Genomic DNA, 20104 nt, shown 5'->3' on the forward strand with positions numbered 1-20104 from the left:
ATTGCTTAGACATCTAAGCATAGCTGTCTAATAGATGTCTATGTATAGATAGACGTCTATTAGACGACTATGCTTAGATGCGTCTGTAGCATAGCCATCTAGTATACGTTCTTGATGTTCTTCCAGGATGTGAATATTTACATCTTTTTTTTTTTTTTTAAATAGGTTTCAGTAACAGTCATACTTATGTTAGTCGTGGATATAAATACACTTTTGGATGTTAAAATTAACCAAAATGATTAATTAAATCTAAATAAAAGCATTTTTCAAACATTATCCAACCATCACAAACATGAATGTGCAATGTTTTTAATTATATCACATTTAAAAAATTAAAAAATATACATACAATATTTTAAAAAATGGGGGCTATTTTACTAGAGAACAAAACTACGAAGTTGCAATATAAATATATAAATACTTTTTATGTAGGACATATCAAATAAACAAAACAACCTGCTCGGCAAAACACAGGGGGGGAACAAAATAAACATCACTCTCTTGTGGGCTTTTGATAGCCCCCTCTGCCACTCAGCGCTGGAGCCTGTTTTAATTTTAAAGCCATTGCTATCCTTGTTTTATCATCCGTGGCTTCTTTGTGTGTGTCCCTAACAGCTACAAACAAAGATGAACTCAATGGACACCGGGCACCACCCATTGTAGACTTTGGGGTTGATCAATCTGTAAAGAAATATGAATGAAAAAAAACAACTACCTTTAAAATTGTTTTTCCTTGATATGTGTCATGTCAGTTGCACATTCCGAACATGAAGCAATTGCACAAGCAGACAGTTTTTTTTTTTAAATTTACCAGCGCTAATAAAGTCAAGAGCAGTCTTCTTGAGAGCCCTCTTTGCACGACTGCCATCACCACGCCTATTGAACATATTGATCATTGTCATTTGTGTAGAGTCTACAATAGAAAAAATGTCAACAGTGAGAGCGGTATTACACCACCACATTGTAAGCCACAGCACAGGTGTCAAACTCAAGGCCCGGGGGCCAGATACGGCCCGCCACATCATTTTATGTGGCCCGCGATGACAAATTGTGCATCAAATTCGTGTGTCATTACTAGAATTGCAAATTGTCTTCACTTTTAAAAACATATATATATTAAAATATTTTACCAGTTTTTACTAGTTTGATTTGAAAATGAGTTATTTGTCAGTTTGTTTTGTAGCTTATACTGTACATATTTGGGTTGGCAGTCATAATGGCCCTCCAAAAGAAACAGACTACAATGCGGCCTGCGAAAAAAATTAGTTTGACACCCCTGATCTACAGAATAGATGTCAAACTAATCATACCTGTCCATGGTCTTCTTGGAAACATGCATGTCTTCAAATCAGCCCCTCCCGACACAAGACTGCTTTGCAATCTTTATATAACAAATTATTAACAGTGTCTCAGAAGAGTGGAATTACTTAGGGACATAATTGAATTGAGGACTTTTTTTCTCGTACATCGAGCAAAGATAACTGAAACGTCAATAACTTTGATAGTACAGCAATTTAACCAAACAGAGACCTACAGGTTCCGTTTGTAAGCTGCCAAGAGAGAACGGTGGACCACAACATCCAATATTTTGACAAACCAATTCCAAACTTAATCATTCTGTTGTCATTCAGTCTTACATCTTGTTTGTCATTTATTTCCTTGGACTTCATGTCAAAGGTCTCCAGATCAGTCATGGGCTTTTTAAATGACTGTAATGTCAATTTAAAAAAAAACTTTACTTTTCCCTGTCATAGGCTGTTTTACACTCACTTCCTAGCTGTTTGTTAGGTTACTTACCTAAACAACTCACAAATAATGAAGAGAGGAGGTTTCCGATTACTTGCAAGGAGAATCGGAAAGCTGTATGGTTCTCTCACAATTCTAATCAGCTCTCCTATCCGCCCCACTTTTATTCATTTAGAGGTCCCTGATTACATTAGGGCGGTGCCCCTAAAAGGATGGGGAATCAACAAGATCAGCAAACGGCATCCGCCCCTGCCATGTTTTCTCATGTATTTTGGCAGAGTAATCACAAGCAGACATTGGCAGATAAACTATTCCGCACGTCATTTCATCATAAAAACACTTCATTTCTTCATATCAGTAAATAGCAGAAAGGTCGTCTTGCGTCGTTCCTCATCTCCCTGGTCAGCTTGGGGCCAACAGCTTTCGATTCCTCAGCCTGCTTCTGACCTTTGTCCCACATCAAAAACACTCTTTCCACAGCAATCATAATACATTGTTAAACCACCGCAATCACAAATGTATAATTAAACATAATGAATTTATCATTCCAACATTTCCCCCCTTTTTATTATTTTGATTCTACATTCACCCTCAGAAAACATCCTCAAAAAGACTCCCGGCATAGGTTTTATCCAATCAATTCATCAACCCGTTGATCAATGTAGTTCTCGTACACATTTTGGGGCCGAGAAGTACGATTCAGGAAAGGAAGATACCCTCTCTCAACGCTCTGGGCCATAGCGTCACCACCGCCCCCCAGCTCTGGATTTGCCACTATGCTTTCACAATTCGACCCTTGACCCCCACTTCCAGAGTGGCGGCCATCTTGGATTGACCCTGAAGTGCCCCAATGAACCCGGAATTAACTGGAAGTGCCCCAAATCAAACCAGAATTGACCCCAAATGAACCGGAAGTGACCTCAGGTAAACCGGAAGTGACCCCATATCAGACCGGAAGTAACCCTAAATAAACCGGAAGTGACCTCAGCTAGACCGGAAATGCCTCTATTCAAACCGGAAGTGACCCATATAGACCGGAAGTGACCCAAATCAAACCGGAAGTGACCCCAAATGAACCGGAAGTGACCTTAGGTAAACCGGAAGTGACCCCAAATCAAACCGGAAGTGACCCAAAATAAACTGGAAGTGCCCTTTTTAAACCGGAAGTGGCCCCAAATAAACCGGAAGTGGCCCCAAATAAACCGGAAGTGACCTTTTTAAACCGGAAATGGCCTATTTTAAATCGGAAGAGACTCAAATACACCGGAAATTACCCAAATAAAACCGGAAGTTACCGTATTTCAACACAAAGTGCCCCAAATAGCTATATTTGCGTTAACTTTTGCAATTTTTGTCCGATTAGACCCGTTTCAACATTTTAACCCCAAAAGTGAACCTCCTGACGACGTATATTTCGTTCCGTTCCAAATTTCAAAACATTTTGGCGCAATTGCTGTTTTTTTTATATTCCCTTTCATTCTCTATGGGGATTCAACATTTGCGCTAACTTCTACATTTTTTAACCAATTCAACCCATTCCAACTTTCAACTGGTCATTTTTTGCCTACCTATTCCACAACTTCCCCACTTACCAAAAATTCCAAAATTTCAAATTTGAAATTCAACCAAATTCTCTACAATTTTGTTTTTCTACTCTAAATTTTACATTTTTCAACCGATTCAACCCATTCCAACTTTCAATTGTTCATCTTTTGCCTACCTATTCCACAACTTCCCACTTACCAAATATTCCAAATTTGAAATTCAACCAAATTCTCCAAAATTTCGTTTTTCTACTCTAGTTTCTACATTTTTCAACTGATTCAACCCATTCCAACTTTCAACTGTTCATCATTTTCCTACCTATTCCACAACTTCCCACTTACCAAAAATTCAAAATTTGAAATTCAACCAAATTCTCCAAAATTTCGTTTTTCTACTCTAATTTCTACGTTTTTCAACCGATTCAACCTATTCCAACTTTTAACTGTTCATCTTTTCCCAAACTATTCCACAACTTCCCACTTACCAAAATTTCCAAATTTGAAATTCAACCAAATTCTCCAAAATTTCGTTTTTCTACTCTAATTTCTATATTTTTCAACTGATTCAATCCATTCCAACTTTCAACTGTTCATCTTTTGCCTACCTATTACACAACTTCCCACTTACCAAAAATTCCAAACTTTCAAATTTGAAATTCAACCAAATTCTCCAAAATTTCGTTTTTCAACTCTAACTTCTACATTTTTCAACCGATTCAACCCATTCCAACTTTCAACTCTTCATCATTTCCTACCTATTCCACATTTTCCCACTTACCAAAAATGACAACTTTTCAATTTTGAAATTCACCAAAAAATCTCCGAATTTTCTACATTTCTCAAGTAATTCAACTCGTTTCAACATTATTTGGCAGCATTCCCCAAGAAGTAATTCATGGTCTTCGCCTTCTCAAGCAATTTCCCCAGAAATTGCATTTTCTAGTTATTATTATTATTATTATTAGTAGTAGTAGTAGTAGTATTTTAATAAACAATTATGTTGTATTTTGGCAGATGTTTTATTATTTTTATATTTGCCAATCAAAACATAAAAATCAGACATTTGGTTAACTGCATTATTTATTAATAATAATAATAATAATAATAATAATAATAATAATAATAATAATAATAATAATAATTAAAGTACATTTCAAACCAGCAATCTAATGTGAAACTGCAGTTGATATATTGGATAACAATATTTAGGCATATATATGCATACACGTTATTTAAAACCTACGACCGTAATTTCCGGACTATAAGCTGCGACTTTTTTTCCAAAATTTTGAACCCTGCGGTTTATAGTCAGGTGCGGCTTATGTAAGATTTTTTTTGTGATTTTTTGTGATGACTTGATCACTTTTATACACTCGTATAAAGGCTGTGGACCACTGTTGTGCGGTATCTTGAAGAAACAAACAACAACAAAAATACTATTTTGAAACACTACTATGGCTGCTGCTTATTCTGGCTGTGTTGCTTGTGACTATTATGAGCTTTAGTAGGAATGCACGCTAGGTGACCTGCGTCAAAGGGCTCTAAACCCTTTCTCTTACTCTGCCATGTGACTCAGAGATTACACAAAGCAGTGGCGCTGTTTGGACCATCTGCATTGTATTAAAACCCAATCAATCAGCATATAAATTCAATTCTTCTGACATTTTGCTCACCAAAAACAAGTTGTAATGAATGTGAACTTATAATGCATTTTATTCATAAGGTTACTTTGAACCCTGAGGCTTAAATGGCGGCGCGGCGTATCTATGGATTTTTACAGCTTTCTCTGTACTGTCTTTCTTTGTAAAAAACTCATGTGCACGTGCGGCTTATAGTCCGGTGCGGCTTATGTAAGAAAAAAACTAAAATATCCCTGAATTTTAGCTGGTGCGGCTTATAGTCCGGTGCGGCTTATAGTCCAGAAATTACGGTATAAGTAAATCGTAAATCTACATTCTGGTTTACATAGTTCACACCAGGAGACGCAACACGTTCACTGACTGATCCGTTGATGCACGGGAAGGCAGTTCACTCATTTCTCGTTCGTGAACGGGAAAGTCAGGATTCGTTCCTTCACTGCTCTGTTCTCACGATGAACTGATAACTTCTTTATATGATAATATGTTCATGTGTTTTACGTTGTTATACGAGTTATTGCCCCCCCAAAATAACAAATGTCGGCATAACGTTTTTTTTTCAACCTTTTAGTCAAACACATTCAGTATATTAACACCATTAACTACAAGCCAACAAATACAAAATTAAAACATGAATGTCGGCATAACGTGTGTCGGCTGGCAATGGCATAGCAGCAATGCTGTCTGTCACTCACTCACTCGTGAATTTTCGTGAACGACCAATCAGCAGCGCCGGCGAGCATTAGATGGAGGAGGGACTTTACGAGTCAGTAACTTCCCGTTCGCGAACGAGTCGTGAATTGCATTTCTCGTTCAGCAACAAACTAATCTATGAGTGAACAAATCAGTGAGTGAGTGATTCGCATTTCCAGTTCATCGTGAGATCGGACCAGTGAGCGAACGAATCCTGACTTTCTCGTTCGCGAATGAGTCAATGAGTGAACTGCCTTCCCGTGCATCAACGAATCAGTCAGTGAACGTGTTGTGTTTCCTGGCATGAACTATGTAAGCCAGAATGTAGATTTACGATTTACTTATACAGTGGTGCCTCGGTTTTCGACCCCAATCCGTTCCAGAAGGCTGTTCGAGAAGTGAATCGTTCGAATTCCAAATCATGTTTTCCCATTACAAATAAGAGAAAAAAAATAATCCGTTCCAAGCAAAAAAAAACAAACAAAAAATGCCTTTATTTAACATTTTTTCATTTGCGCATTTTTGTCCAATCGCGCAACTGCAGCGCACCGCCGAACGCGCCGGTAGTACGTGGAGCCCTTCGTCATCTTCGTCATCCCGTGATCGAATCTTTGTCCTTCATGTAACCACCACTGCGCCGCGCCACTGACGTCACTTGAAATTCAAATTACAGTAATCCCTTGCTACATCGCGGTTCGTTTATCGCAGTTTAACTTTTTTTTTTTTTTTTTTGAATTTTGAAAATTTGTGAAAAAATTCACATATAAGTCGCTCCTCAGTATAAGTCGCCCTCCCCCACCCATACTGTGAAAAAAAACGCAACTTATAGTCCGAAAATTACAGTAGTTAGTCTTTGTTGTGGAAGGAGAACAGATATGTTCCTACTTTGGCCCAAGGTCTGCTGGCCATGTCATGTGGATGTCTCTTTCTTGTTGTAGTACTGGAGAACTGGTGCTCTGGAGATTTTGTCTTTCAGTCTGTGAAACGCTCTTTCTTGGGTGTCTGTCCATTCCCACATGTTCTTACGTGTGAGTTGTCTCAGAACCTCACAGTCATCAGATGATCTTAGAATTTAGAGAGATAATTGACCATCCCTACTATTCTCTGTACACCTTTCACATCAGTGAGAACCTCTCCTGGTCCGCAAACACCGCGTCGCTGGCAAAGAAAGCTCAGCGCCGCCTGTACTTCCTGCGGAAGCTCAGGCGTGCATGTGCTCCTCAGGCAGTCCTGTCTACATTCTACCGTGGCACCATTGAGAGCGTCCTCACCAGTTGCATCGCTGTCTGGGGTGGAAACTGCACTGAACAGAACTTGAAGGCCCTGCAGCACATAGTGAATACGGCTGGTAAGATTATTGGTGCTTCGCTCCCCTCCCTGAAAGACATTTACAGCTCCCATCTCGCTCGCAAGGCAACCTCGATTGCGAGTGATGTGAGTCACCCGGCTCACTCTCCGTTTGACCTTCTGCCCTCTGGGAAGAGGTACAGGAGCCTGCGCTCCCGCACCACTAGACTCGCCAACAGCTTCTTTCTCCAGGCTGTTAGGACCCTGAACTGGCTACCCCCTTCTGCGTAGCGTGCGGCACTGTTGCACTATTTTCTGGACTGTCTGCTGTACGCTCACTTGCTCCTTTTTGCTCCTCTTATTTATTTATTTGTTGTGTTATTTATTCATTATTTATTCAGCACGCTGTTGTTGACTTGTTTACTTGATTGTCTATTGTGGGCCATGTCTTGTCACCGTGGGATCGGGGGGAACGAAATTTCGGTTTCTTTGTGTGTCTTTGGCATGTGGAGAAATTGACAATAAAGCTGACTTTGACTTTGACATCGGTGGGTTTTGGCATGTCTTTGATTGCCCGTACTTTCTCAGGGTCGATCCTCAGTCCCTCGGCTGTGAGGAGATGACCTATGTAGGGTACCTCTTTTTGTCTAAGATGGAATTTGTCTGCATTCAGCTTGATGTTGCGCTCTCTGCACCTGGTTAGGAAGTGTCTGACCTTCTCGTCATGGTCCTTTTCCACCTCCTCTTGTGTTGCTCCTTCCCCTGTGATTAGTACATCATCTGCTATGATGTAGCCCAGGGGTGCCCAATACGTCGATCGCGATCGACCGGTCGATCGCCTAGCCCAGGGGTGGGCAAACGTTTTGACTTGCGGGCCGAATTGGGTTCTAAATTTTGACCGGGGGGCCGAACCAGGAGCAGATGGATGTAGTATTTGTGTGAAGTAATAGAAATGACATGTAAAGGTCATTGCATAAAAGGTTGTTACTTTTAATAGGTAGTAAAGCATGGATATTCAAAAAAAGCTTTTTGAAAACAAATGCATTTATTAACAGCATTCAAAAAAGATTTCACCAAAAAACTACCATCAGTGATTCTCATTAAATACGACACTGTTATGAATAATAGTTCCCATCACTTCAGCACCTGCAGGTCAGATTTATGAAATATGTTTATCTAATGAGGCGAAATCACATCAAACGGCAAACATTCTGACAGAATACATCATCTTGAAGAATCAGTGAAAGAATACATCGAAATAAAATATTAAAGAAATCAATAGTATTGTTGGTCTCCCTTTTATTCTAGGGCATCATGGTCTGGAGTAAAATTTGTTGTGGTAATTCTTAGGATAGAGCCGAGGTGTCCGTCCATTAACCTAGATCTGTGACGGGCTTTGTTGACGTTCATGTGGCTGAGCGTCTGCTCACACACGTAGGTCGAGCCAAATGGTCCACTCTTTTTTTAAACACTCGGCACTCAGTGTCCACCTTTCTTTTCCTCGGGCCACTCATTTTAATGGAAGGATTCCAGGGGAAGGTTTGTGGGTGGCGTGAGCGTAAAACCTTATCTGAAAGCTCAGTGCGCGAATTACGAGAATGCTGGCGTCACAGCCCACACTCGAAATTTGTCACTGATGGAAATAGAGCGCGGAGTGCGCCGGGTCCGTACTACTTAGTACGTACACGCACTTGTGAGTGCGCACCGAGCTGTCTGACACGGCTTCCGGGAGTAAATGCGCGAGCGGACGGTTCCCCATCTATTGGGCAAACATAGTAATTGAAAGGAAAATGACCCAAACAATTTTTAATAATACAATTTATTCAGGTTTGGCGGGCCGGATTAAACGGTAGTTTGCCCATGTCTGGCCTAGCCACTACTGGTCGATCGCGTGACATTAGAATGTTTTTGTTTTTTTCGCACTTGACGCGTGCGTGCGCAAACAACGGCTCTCACAACACAACACTAACACGCTAGCTTGCGAGTTCCCTCCAATTGTCAGAACCCTGTTTTATCTCTTAAACTTAAGAAAGGGTATAAAAAGGGCAGCTGGACATAGTAAAAAGATTTTTTAAAAAAAAGTATCACTTTCATTGGGAATGGAAGGACTTTTTTTTTTACTATGACATATATATCATCGTGAAAAAAAGTCCTCCCATTTATATTTATATATATATATATATATATAAAAAGTTTTTTTTAATATATATATATATATATATATATATATATATATATATATATATATATATATATATATATATATATATATATATATATATATATATATATATATATTGAAAAAAAACTTTTCCTCACCCCCCGTGGGTGGTCTCTTTTTCCCTTCAAGCTCGGGTCCTCTACCAGAGGCCTGGGAGCTTGAGGGTTCTACGCAGTATCTTTGCTGTTCCTAGTACTGCACTTTTCTGGACTGAGATGTCAGATGTTTTTCCTGGGATCTGTTTCAGCCACTCCTCCGGTTTGGGGGTTACTGCCCCTAGTGCTCCAATGACCACAGGTACCACTGAAGTCTTAACTCTCCAGGTCTTCTCCAGCTCTTCTCTGAGCCCTTGATATTTCTCAAGTTTCTCATGTTCCTTTTTCCTAATGTTACCATCATTTGGGATGGCTATGTCAACCACATTCTCTACCACCTTTGGAGGTGTTTCCCACTTGGATCTTGGGACTTCCAGTCCATACTCTGCACAGATGTTCCTGTACACTATTCCAGCTACTTGGTTATGGCGCTCCATGTATGCTTTACCTGCCAGCATCTTACACCCTGCAGTTATGTGCCGGATTGTCTCAGGACCTTCTTTGCACAATCTGCACCTGGGGTCTTGTCTGGTGTGGTAGATTTGGGCCTCTATTGCTCTGGTGCTCAAGGCCTGTTCTTGTACAGCCAGGATCAGTGCCTCTGTGCTGTCCTCCAGACCAGCTCTTTCTAGCCATTGGTAGGATTTCTGGATATCAGCTACTTCAGCTATGTTTCGGTGGTACATCCCATGTAGGGGCTTGTCCTCCCATGATGGTCCCTCCAGCACCTCATCTTCCTTTGATGCCCATTGTCTGAGACATTCACTGAGCACGTGATCCGTTGGGGCCTTATCCCTGATGTACTTATGGATCTTGGATGTTTCATCTTGGATAGTGGCTCTCACGCTCGCTAGTCCTCGGCCTCCTTCTTTACGGCTAGTGTACAGTCTCAGGGTGCTGGACTTGGGATGGAACCCTCCATGCATGGTTAGGAGCTTCCGTGTCTTGATATCTGTGGTCTGTATATCTTCCTTTGGCCACCGTATGATTCCTGCAGGGTATCTGATTACTGGTAGGGCGTAGCTGTTAATGGCTAGGGACTTGTTCTTGCCATTGAGCTGACTTCTTAGGACTTGCCTTACTCGATGGAGGTATTTGGCTGTGGCTGCTTTCCTTGTTTCCTCGTCAAGGTTGCCATTTGCCTGTGGAATTCCAAGGTATTTGTCGCTGTCCTCAATGTCTGCTATTGTTCCTTCTGGGAGTGAGACCCCCTCTGTGTGGATTACCTTTCCTCTTTTAGTCACCATGCGGCCACATTTCTCAAGTCCGAATGACATTCCGATGTCAGAGCTGTAGATCCTGGTAGTGTGGATCAGGGAGTCAATGTCCCGCTCGTTCTTAGCGTACAGCTTTATGTCATCCATGTAGAGGAGGTGGCTGATGGTGGCCCATTCCTGAGTTGGTATCCATAGCCCGTCTTGTTGATTATTTGGCTGAGGGGGTTCAGTCCTATACAGAACAGCATTGGGGACAGAGCGTCTCCTTGGTATATACCACATTTGATGGTCACGTGTGCAAGTGGCTTGCCATTGGCTTCAAGTGTGGTTTTCCACTGTTTCATCGAGTTGGCGATGAAGGTTCTCAGAGTCCCATTGATGTTGTACAGCCTCAAGCATTCAGTGATCCAAGTATGTGGCATTGAGTCATATGCTTTCTTGTAATCAATCCAGGCAGTGCTCAGGTTGGTACGTCTAGTTCTGCAGTTTTGGGTGACTGTTCTATCCACCAGGAGTTGATGTTTTGCTCCTCTGGTATTTTTACCAATCCCTTTCTGAGCAGTGCTCATGTATTGATCCATGTGCCTGCTGATCTTATCTGATATTATGCCCGACATCAGCTTCCATGTTGTGGAGAGGCAGGTGATTGGCCGGTAGTTGGATGGGACTGTACCCTTTGATGGATCCTTCTGGATCAGGATCGTACGCCCTTGGGTTAGCCATTCAGGGTGAGTCCCATCCCTTAGCAGCTGGTTCATTTGTGCTGCCAGGCGCTCATGGAGAGTTGTAAGTTTCTTGAGCCAGTAGCTGTGGATCATGTCAGGGCCTGGTGCTGTCCAGTTTTTCATTCCTGAGACTCTTCTCTGGTTGTCTGCCACTGTGATGGTTACTGGGCTCTGTTCAGGGAGCTTGCTGTGGTCCTTTCTCAGAGCCACCAGCCACTGTGCATCCTTACAGTATATATATATATATAGTATATATAGTATCCATATATATATATATATATATATATATATATATATATATATATATATATATATATATATATATGTATATATATATACATATATATATATATATGTATATATATATATATATACATATATATATATGTATATATATATACATATATAATAAAGGTTTTTGTTAGTGGGTAGATCTTTGTGACTTGGTCATTTCAAAAGTAGCTCGCGAGCTGAAAATGTTTGGGCACCCCTGATGTAGACTCCAGGGAGGTCCTCCAGGGCCTGCATGAGCTTTCTCTGGAACACTTCCGGCGCTGGGCTTATTCCCATTGGCATTTTTAGCCATCGGAAGTGCCCAAATGGGGTGGCAAATGTGGTAAGGTAACTCGACTCTTCTTGTAGTTTCACAGGCCAGAAGCCTTGCTTTACGTCACAGACTGTGAATACTTTTGTCTTGGACATCTACGGCAGTATGTCATCAATGGTTGGGAGTGGATAGTGACTTCTTTTTAGTGCTCTATTCAGAGGTTTTGGGTCTATACATATCCGGAGCCTCCCAGTAGGCTTTTTCACTGCTATTGTGCTACTGATCCAGTCAGTGCTGCGTTCCACTGGTGCAATTATCCCTCTTCTCTCGAGGTCTTTGAGTTCCTCTTGCAGAGGTGTCATCATGGCTACAGGCACTCTGCGTTTCGGCAGTTTCACTGGCGGTACTCTGTCATCTATCTCTATCCTATATTCACCCTCCATGCAGCCCACACCGGTGAACACATCCTTAACTCATCCATTATTTTGTCCATGGTCCTTCTTCACTATGCTGTCAATAGCCAGAATGTTCTCATATTGCACTTTTATGAGTTTCATGGCTTCACTGGCTTTTCTGCCTAGTAAAGGGGTTCTGCTGTTCTGATCCACTACTTGTAAGTGTAATCTGTCCAGTTTATTGTTTCTGGGATTTCTGACTTTTACCCTACAAGTACCTAGTGGAGTCAGCTTTGTCTTGTTGTACATCACTAGCACTTTCTTGGTGTGCTCTAGCTGTGTGTCTGGGTTTAAAAGATCAATGGGGATGACATTACAAGTGGCCCCACAGTCAATCTGGAAATCAACAGCTTTTCCTCCGATTTTCATCCCTGCAAAGAGCTGTTGGCTCTGACTGTGGCTGTCTTTCGAGTGATTCACCTTTTCGCTCTCTCCCTCTTCTCCCCTTATACAGTTGACATCTCATACGAGTCACTGTCACTTGTCTCCTCTGTAACGGCATGTACTCTCCTCGTTTTCCAACTCTAGTCACGATTTGCACTGAGCTGCGAAATGGTTTTCCTTCCCACACTTCTTACACTTTTTCCCAAAAGCCGGGCACTTTTTCTTGCTACGCTCATGTGTTTTTCCACAGAACTTGCAGTGAATCCCGTTCTCCCTCTGTGTCAGATCTGTCTGCTTCACTGCGTGTACTTCCTCCACTGTCAGTCCTTGAAGCGTCTTACTATTCTCCCTCGAGAGCTCCGTAGATCTGCAGATGTTCAGACATGACTCCAGCGTCAGCTTTTCCTCCCTGAGTAATCTCTCCCTCAGCGCTGAGCTGTTTGTACCGCACACTACATGATCCCTTATCAAAGAGTCTCTAATGGTTCCAAAATTGCAGGTGCTAGCCAGTACTTTCAAGTCCGTCACATAGCTATTCACATTTTCATCCAATCCTTGATTTCTCGTAAAGAATCGGTACCTCTCCACTGTCTCATTCGTCATCAGATTGCAGTATTCGTCAAACTGTTTCATCATTGAACTCACTGTGGTCCTTGCAGAGGGGTTCGCACTCGCCAAAGTTGTCCACAGTTCTCTACCCTTTTCTCCGATGAGGTAGCTGAACAGCTTCACTTTCATCGTCTCGTCCGCTGTCGGCATGGTAAGGTCCATGTAAAGTTCGAAGTCCTCTTTCCAACTTCTCCATGACTTTGCCAAGTTGGTGGAATCCACCGCCAACGTTCCTGGTGGTTTTAGCCCTTCCATCCCCGTTAGCTAACCAGCTAGTGCTAACGTTCTGTTGCGTTAACTACGGTAGGTAAATTAAAGCACGGCAAATTTCGGCGTGTACACCGCTGCCACCATGTTACATTATATTCTGTTCCCCACTGTACATAATGGAAGTTTAAAGCAGTTGTTCTTGCTTACTTAAACGTCTTTCTTTATTGCTCTGTCAACACGTTACAGGTTACAGTTAGGGCACACTTTTCTAACGGACGTGTCCCATTTAAAGTGATCCCCATGAAACACAATGCTCACAAATAAACAATCCTATTGTTGCATCACTTGCTTCCTTTGGAGGCATGATCAGAGTTGATGCAATCCTCAGAGTAACGAAAATGTAATAACGAACGGAGTCAGTTGGCATGCGGGTCCTCTCGGCTCATCTCGCCAGGTTCGACAACCGAATTTCGTCCGACATCCAAAGCAAAAAAATCTCAAATTTTTTGTTCGAATACCGATTTGTTCGAGAACCAGCCTCGGTTTTCGAACACAATCCGTTTCAGAAGGCTGTTCGAGAAGTGAATCGTTCGAATTCTGAATCCTATTTTCCCATTGCAAATGATGGAAAAACATTAATCTGTTCCAAGCCAAAAAAAACCCCAAACCTTTTTTAAGCATTTTTCATTTGCGCATTTTTTGTCCAATCGCGCAACTGTAGCGCACCGCCGAATGCGCAACCGTAGTGCGTCGCCGACCGCGCAACTGCACCGCGCTGGTCGCATTATTGTGACAGAGCCGTCGCTGAAATTTAGAAAACATTTTTAAAGTCCTGATGTACTTTCCAAAATTTAAGTGGACATCAGTGCGCTGGGAGCTTAATTTTGTCCGATCGAGCAACTGCAGCGCACCGCCGAAAGCGCAACCTTGCGCGCCGCTGACCGCGCAACTGCACCGCGCTGGTCGCAATATTGTGACAGAGCGGTCACTAAAATTTAGAAAATATTTTTAAAGTTCTAATGTACTTTCCAAAATTTAAGTGGACCTCAGTGCGCAGGGAGCTTAATTTGGTCCGATCGCGCAACCGCAGCGCGCCGGGCGCTCAGTGTCGCATTGCTTTAGGAGCGTCTTTGTGTTTTAGGATGGCTTTAATGCTCCCACTTGCTTCCTTTGGAGGCATGATTAGAGTTGATGCAATTCTCAGAGTAACGAGAACGTAATAACGAACGGAATCAGTTGGCATGCGGGTCCTCTCGGCTCATCTCGCGAGGTTCGACAGCCGAATTTCGTCCGACATCCGAAGCAAAAAAATCTCGAATTTTTGTTCAAATACCGATTTGAGCGAGAACCAGAACATTCGAAAACCGAGGCTCCACTGTATATGCCTAAATATTGTTATCCAATATATCAACTGCAGTTTCACATTAGATTGCTGGTTTGAGATGTACTTTTATTATTATTATTTTAATAAACATTTATGTTAAAAGTTGTCTGGTGTCATGCGGTCACGTTTATTTTCCGGATTTCTGTCTTGTCGGTGTCGTAACTTGACTTCCTGTTTTATTTTGTCATCCCTTCCGTTTCAGTTCGTGGTTCCTTCCTCTGTTTCTGTTGTCTTGTATTCCCTGATCCCGATTGTGTGCACCTGTGTGGTTGACGCTAATTGTCAGCACCTGTGTCCCAGCCCTTTTGTGTGTATTTAGTCCGTGTCTTCCCCTTGTCTTGTGCCAGTGTGTCTTGCCTCGTCCCGACCACCAGCGATTCCTTGCCGTCCTAAGTCCTAGTAAGATTCCTCCTTTCTGTCTCGCCACAGAGCGACACCTTTTTTTAGTGCCTTGTTCCCCATAGCTCTTTTTGTCTCGCCCGAGTGCGACGCCTTTTGTTTGGATTTTTTGCCGAGTGTTTCCCTCGCAAGAGGCGCTTTGAGTTGTCCTTTTGGTCATCTTATGTTGGAATAAATCAGTGCAAAGAAAGACTCTGCATCCGAGTCCTCCGCCTTGTTCCCTGCCTGACAGTACACACTGGCCAGACATGGACTCGGCAGAGTCTGAGCACCTATGCGCCGCAGTGCGCTCCCACGCCTCACAGCTCGCCCAGCACCAGAGGGAAGTGGGCAATTTGGGCGAGAAGATCCGAGGGCTCGCAAAGAGCCAAGAAGATTTCAGAGGGGCGGTCGCCGCCCAGGTAGGAAAGCTGGGTCAACAAATGCAGGACGTGCTCTTGCTTTTAAATGCGGGACCAGCAGCGACCTCCAGCACATCCGCTGCTTCTCCCGTGACTCCCCTTGCCGTAGCTCCCATGACCGGCGGTGCCAGACTGGCTCCTCCAGAACGCTACTCCGGCGAACCCGGTCTTAGGCGGGCCTTTATTACTGAGTGCGAGATGCATTTTGAGAGGTCCCCGGCGGATTTCCCCACCGAACGCTCCAAGGTGGCCTATATGGTATCGTACCTGACGGGAAGGGCCCGCACATGGGCCACAGCAGAATGGGCCAGGGATTCCATCTCCTGTCGCTCTCTCCCCGCTTTTGTCGGGGCTCTGCGTACGGTGTTCGACCCAATCTCCGCTGACCGAGAGAAGGGTCGGCAACTCTGTCAGATATCCCAGGGACAAGAGACCGTCGGAGATTACACCATCCGTTTCCGCACGCTGGCCGCGGAATGCGGTTGGAATGCGACGGCGCTGTATGACATCTTCCTCCGAGGCCTTTCTGGATCCATCCAGGATCAGCTAATTCCCCTGGATCTTCCCACCGATCTCGACGCCCTCATCGCGCTGGCTATCCGCACCGACAACCGGCTGCAAGAGTGGAGGAAGCACCGCGGAAGCAGAAACGCCCCCGCCTTCGTGCCAGTAGCCGTTCCTTCCGCCCTAGAGGCGACCCGCCCCAGGCCGGACGGGGATCGGCAGCACCAGGAGTCGGAACCGATGCAGTTGGGCAGAGCAAAGCTGACAGAGGAGGAGAAGATACGACGACGCCGGGAAGGTAGATGCTACTACTGCGGTGAGCACGGACACCTCCTCCTCTCCTGCCCGGTGAGGAGGACCCTGAAGGTAAGCGCCTTCTCTGCTGCTCTGTCCCCGGGACGAGTTCTCCCCAAGGGTATGGTTCCACAGCTGGGAAAAAATATAGAACTTGACGTGCTAATAGACTCAGGAGCTGATGAAAGTTTGATAGACTGGGCATTTGCTCGACGATGGGGAATAAAAACTGAACTGTTGAACACTCCCGTGAACGCCAAGGCACTCAATGGACAGGCACTTTTCGAGATAACACACAACATAACCGGTCACGCTGTCTTTTGGGTCCCACCATGAGAAAATACGACTACATGTCGCGACCTCCCCAATGAAACCCCTCATTCTCGGGTATCCATGGCTTCAACGCTACAACCCTGCTATAGACTGGGGATCAGGGGAAATAACGGGATGGGGGTCCTACTGTCAAGATTCATGTATCAAATCTAACCCGCACTCTGTGCTTTCTGCTCCAGACTCAGAAACTCCAGACTTGACCGGGGTTCCCGCGTGTTACCACCAATGGGCCGAGGTATTCAGCAAGGCCAAGGCTACCTCCCTACCCCCCCACCGTCCGTATGATTGCGCCATTGAACTCCTGCCGGGCTCAACCATACCCAAGGGGAGGCTTTATTCCCTTTCGGGCCCCGAAAAGCAGGCCCTGAATGATTATATAGACGCCTCTCTTCAAGCAGGGTTGATTCGACCGTCATCATCGCCTGCGGGTGCGGGGTTCTTTTTTGTGGGCAAAAAAGACGGCACCCTACGTCCCTGTATTGACTACAGCCCCCTCAATCAGATCACAATAAAAAACCGGTATCCTCTTCCCCTGATGTCGACCGTGTTCGACCAATTACAGCAAGCCCGGGTGTTCACGAAGTTAGACCTGCGCAACGCGTACCACCTAGTGCGCATCCGTGAGGGGGACGAATGGAAGACGGGTTTTAACACACATCGAGGACACTTTGAATACTTAGTAATGCCATTTGGCCTCACCAATGCCCCTGCGGTGTTTCAGGCCATGATAAATGATGTTCTGAGGGACTGTTTGGATCGATTTGTGTACGTATATTTAGATGATATTCTGATTTATTCCCCGGATTTGGAGACCCATAGGTCTCACGTCGAGACTGTTCTGCGACGCCTCCTTGACCACCAACTGTACGTTAAGGCTGAGAAAAGCGAATTCCACACAAACACCGTGTCTTTTCTCGGTTTCATCATAGCCCCGGGCAAAGTACAGATGGACCCGGCGAAAGTTAGCGCGGTAACTGAATGGCCTATCCCTGACTCCCGCAAAAAGGTGCAGCAATTCCTGGGCTTTGCCAATTTTTATAGGCGGTTCATCAGAGGCTTCAGTGCTACAGCGGCTCCCTTGCATGCTCTAACGTCCCCTAAGGTTCCATTCTGCTGGTCGGCGGAACCGGAGGCGGCCTTCCAGGAGCTGAAGAACCGCTTCAGCTCCGCTCCTATCCTCACGCTTCCCGACCCATCACGACAGTTTGTGGTGGAGGTTGACGCCTCCAATCGAGGGGTAGGGGCCATTCTATCCCAGAGAGCCAAGCGTGACAACAAGCTCCATTCGTGCGCGTTCCTGTCCAGACGGCTGACGCCAGCCGAACAGAAGTACGACGTGGGAGATCGCGAACTGTTGGCGGTAAAACTGGCTTTAGAGGAATGGAGACATTGGTTAAGGGAGCACAGCAGCCTTTTCTGGTCTGGACAGACCATAAAAACTTAGAATACATTAAGACGGCCAAGAGATTGAATTCTCGCCAAGCCCGCTGGTCACTCTTTTTCAACCGATTTAACTTTACTCTGTCTTACAGACCGGGATTCAAAAACACCAAGCCTGACGCGCTCTCCCGTGTCTACAGCCCAGGTCCGGAAGTCAAGAAGCCCGAACCCATTCTGCCTCCTCGTTGCATGGTAAGAGCAGTGACCTGGCCTATCGAAGGCCTGGTGCAGCAGGCCAATGGCAACGAACCACCCCCTAGTGGATGCCCTGAGAACAGACTGTTCGTTCCCGATCAATTACGGTCCCAAGTTGTCCATTGGGCTCACACCTCCAGACTCTCCTGTCATCCGGGCATGCGCAGAACCCTGTTTGTCGTCCAGCAGCGATTCTGGTGGCCCTCCATGGGGGCAGACGTCAGAGAATACGTCTCAGCCTGCCCCGTCTGCGCCCGGAATAAGAACTCCCACGGCGCCCATATGGGTTTGCTGCATCCCCACCCCATTCCATCGCGTCCGTGGGCCGAGATCTCCATGGACTTCGTCACAGGGCTTCCAGCCTCAAATGGGCGAACAATCATACTCACTGTTGTAGACAGATTCTCGAAGATGGCTCACTTTATCGCTCTGCCCAAGTTGCCGTCCGCTAAACGAACGGCAACAGTAATGATGGACCACATATTCAGGATTCATGGTTTCCCAAAGGACATTGTTTCAGATAGGGGTCCCCAATTCATATCCAGGTCTTGGAAAGAATTTTGCAGGCTCATAGGGGCAACCGTGAGTCTCACATCGGGCTATCATCCAGAGGCGAACGGGCAAACGGAACGCATCAACCAACAGTTGGAGACGGGTCTCCGCTGCCTTGTCTCCCAAAACCCCTCCTCGTGGAGCAAGAACCTCACCTGGGTGGAGTATGCCCACAATTCCCTGCCCACCACGGCTACAGGTATGTTGCCGTTCAAGTGCGTGTATGGTTACCAGCCCCCAGTCTTCCCTGACAGTGAGCCGGAGGTGACGGTGACCTCGGCCCACGCCTTGGTGCACCGATGTCATCGTGTCTGGTCGGCGGCGCAGGCCACGCTGATCCGCCAGGGGGACCGTGTCAAGCGGATGGCTGACCGAAGGAGATGTCCGGCGCCCGTGTACCGGCGGGGTCAACGTGTTTGGCTGTCCGCCAAGGATCTTCCCAACTGGGGGGACTCCAGGAAGCTGGCACCTCGCTTTGTGGGTCCATTCCCCATCGCCAAGGTCGTGAACCCGGCCGCGGTGCGTCTCTGCTTTCCCAGGTCCCTTGCAGTCCACCCCACCTTTCACGTCGGGAAGGTCAAGCCGGTGGTGGACAGTCCGTTGGTGCCAGAGCCTGCGCCGCCCCCGCGGACAGTAGGAAGTGGGACTGCCTACACGGTGAAGGAACTGTTGGACGTGCGCAGAAGTGGCCGGGGCTGGCAGTACCTGGTGGACTGGGAGGGTTATGGGCCTGAGGAGCGGCAATGGGTGCCGCCTAGTTTTATTTTGGACCCAGGGCTGTTTGAGGACTTCTATGCAGCTCACCCTGAGGCTCCTGGGCCGTCTGGGATCCGGCCCTACGGGGGGGGGGGTTACGTCATGCGGTCACGCTTATTTTCCGGATTTCTGTCTTGTCGGTGTCGTAACTTTACTTCCTGTATTATTTTGTCATCCCTTCCGTTTCAGTTCGTGGTTCCTTCCTCTGTTTCTGTTGTCTTGTATTCCCTGATCCCGATTGTGTGCACCTGTGTGGTTGACGCTAATTGTCAGCACCTGTGTCCCAGCCCTTTTGTGTGTATTTAGTCCGTGTCTTCCCCTTGTCTTGTGCCAGTGTGTCTTGCCTCGTCCCGACCACCAGCGATTCCTTGCCATCCTGAGTCCTAGTAAGATTCCTCCTTTCTATCTCGCCACAGAGCGACACCTTTTGTTAGTGCCTTGTTCCCCATAGCTCTTTTTGTCTCGCCCGAGTGCGA

The 20104-nt window shown here is 45.4% G+C and overlaps 1 long non-coding RNA gene across 1 annotated transcript; it reads right to left on the reverse strand.

Annotated features, from left to right (window-relative positions):
* Nucleotides 1-293: 293 nt before the first annotated feature.
* LOC148383241 (uncharacterized) lies at nt 294-1896 on the reverse strand. Its single transcript, XR_015853451.1, has 2 exons — nt 812-1896; nt 294-681 (listed from the first exon to the last, which is right to left on the reverse strand). It is a non-coding gene; the product is annotated as an uncharacterized LOC148383241 (long non-coding RNA).
* Between the last annotated feature and the right edge of the window lie 18208 nt (nt 1897-20104).

Source organism: Syngnathus floridae, chromosome 17 (assembly GCF_059516105.1).
Source record: "Syngnathus floridae isolate MCC-2025c chromosome 17, RoL_Sflo_1.0, whole genome shotgun sequence".
Classification (NCBI taxonomy): domain Eukaryota; kingdom Metazoa; phylum Chordata; class Actinopteri; order Syngnathiformes; family Syngnathidae; genus Syngnathus; species Syngnathus floridae.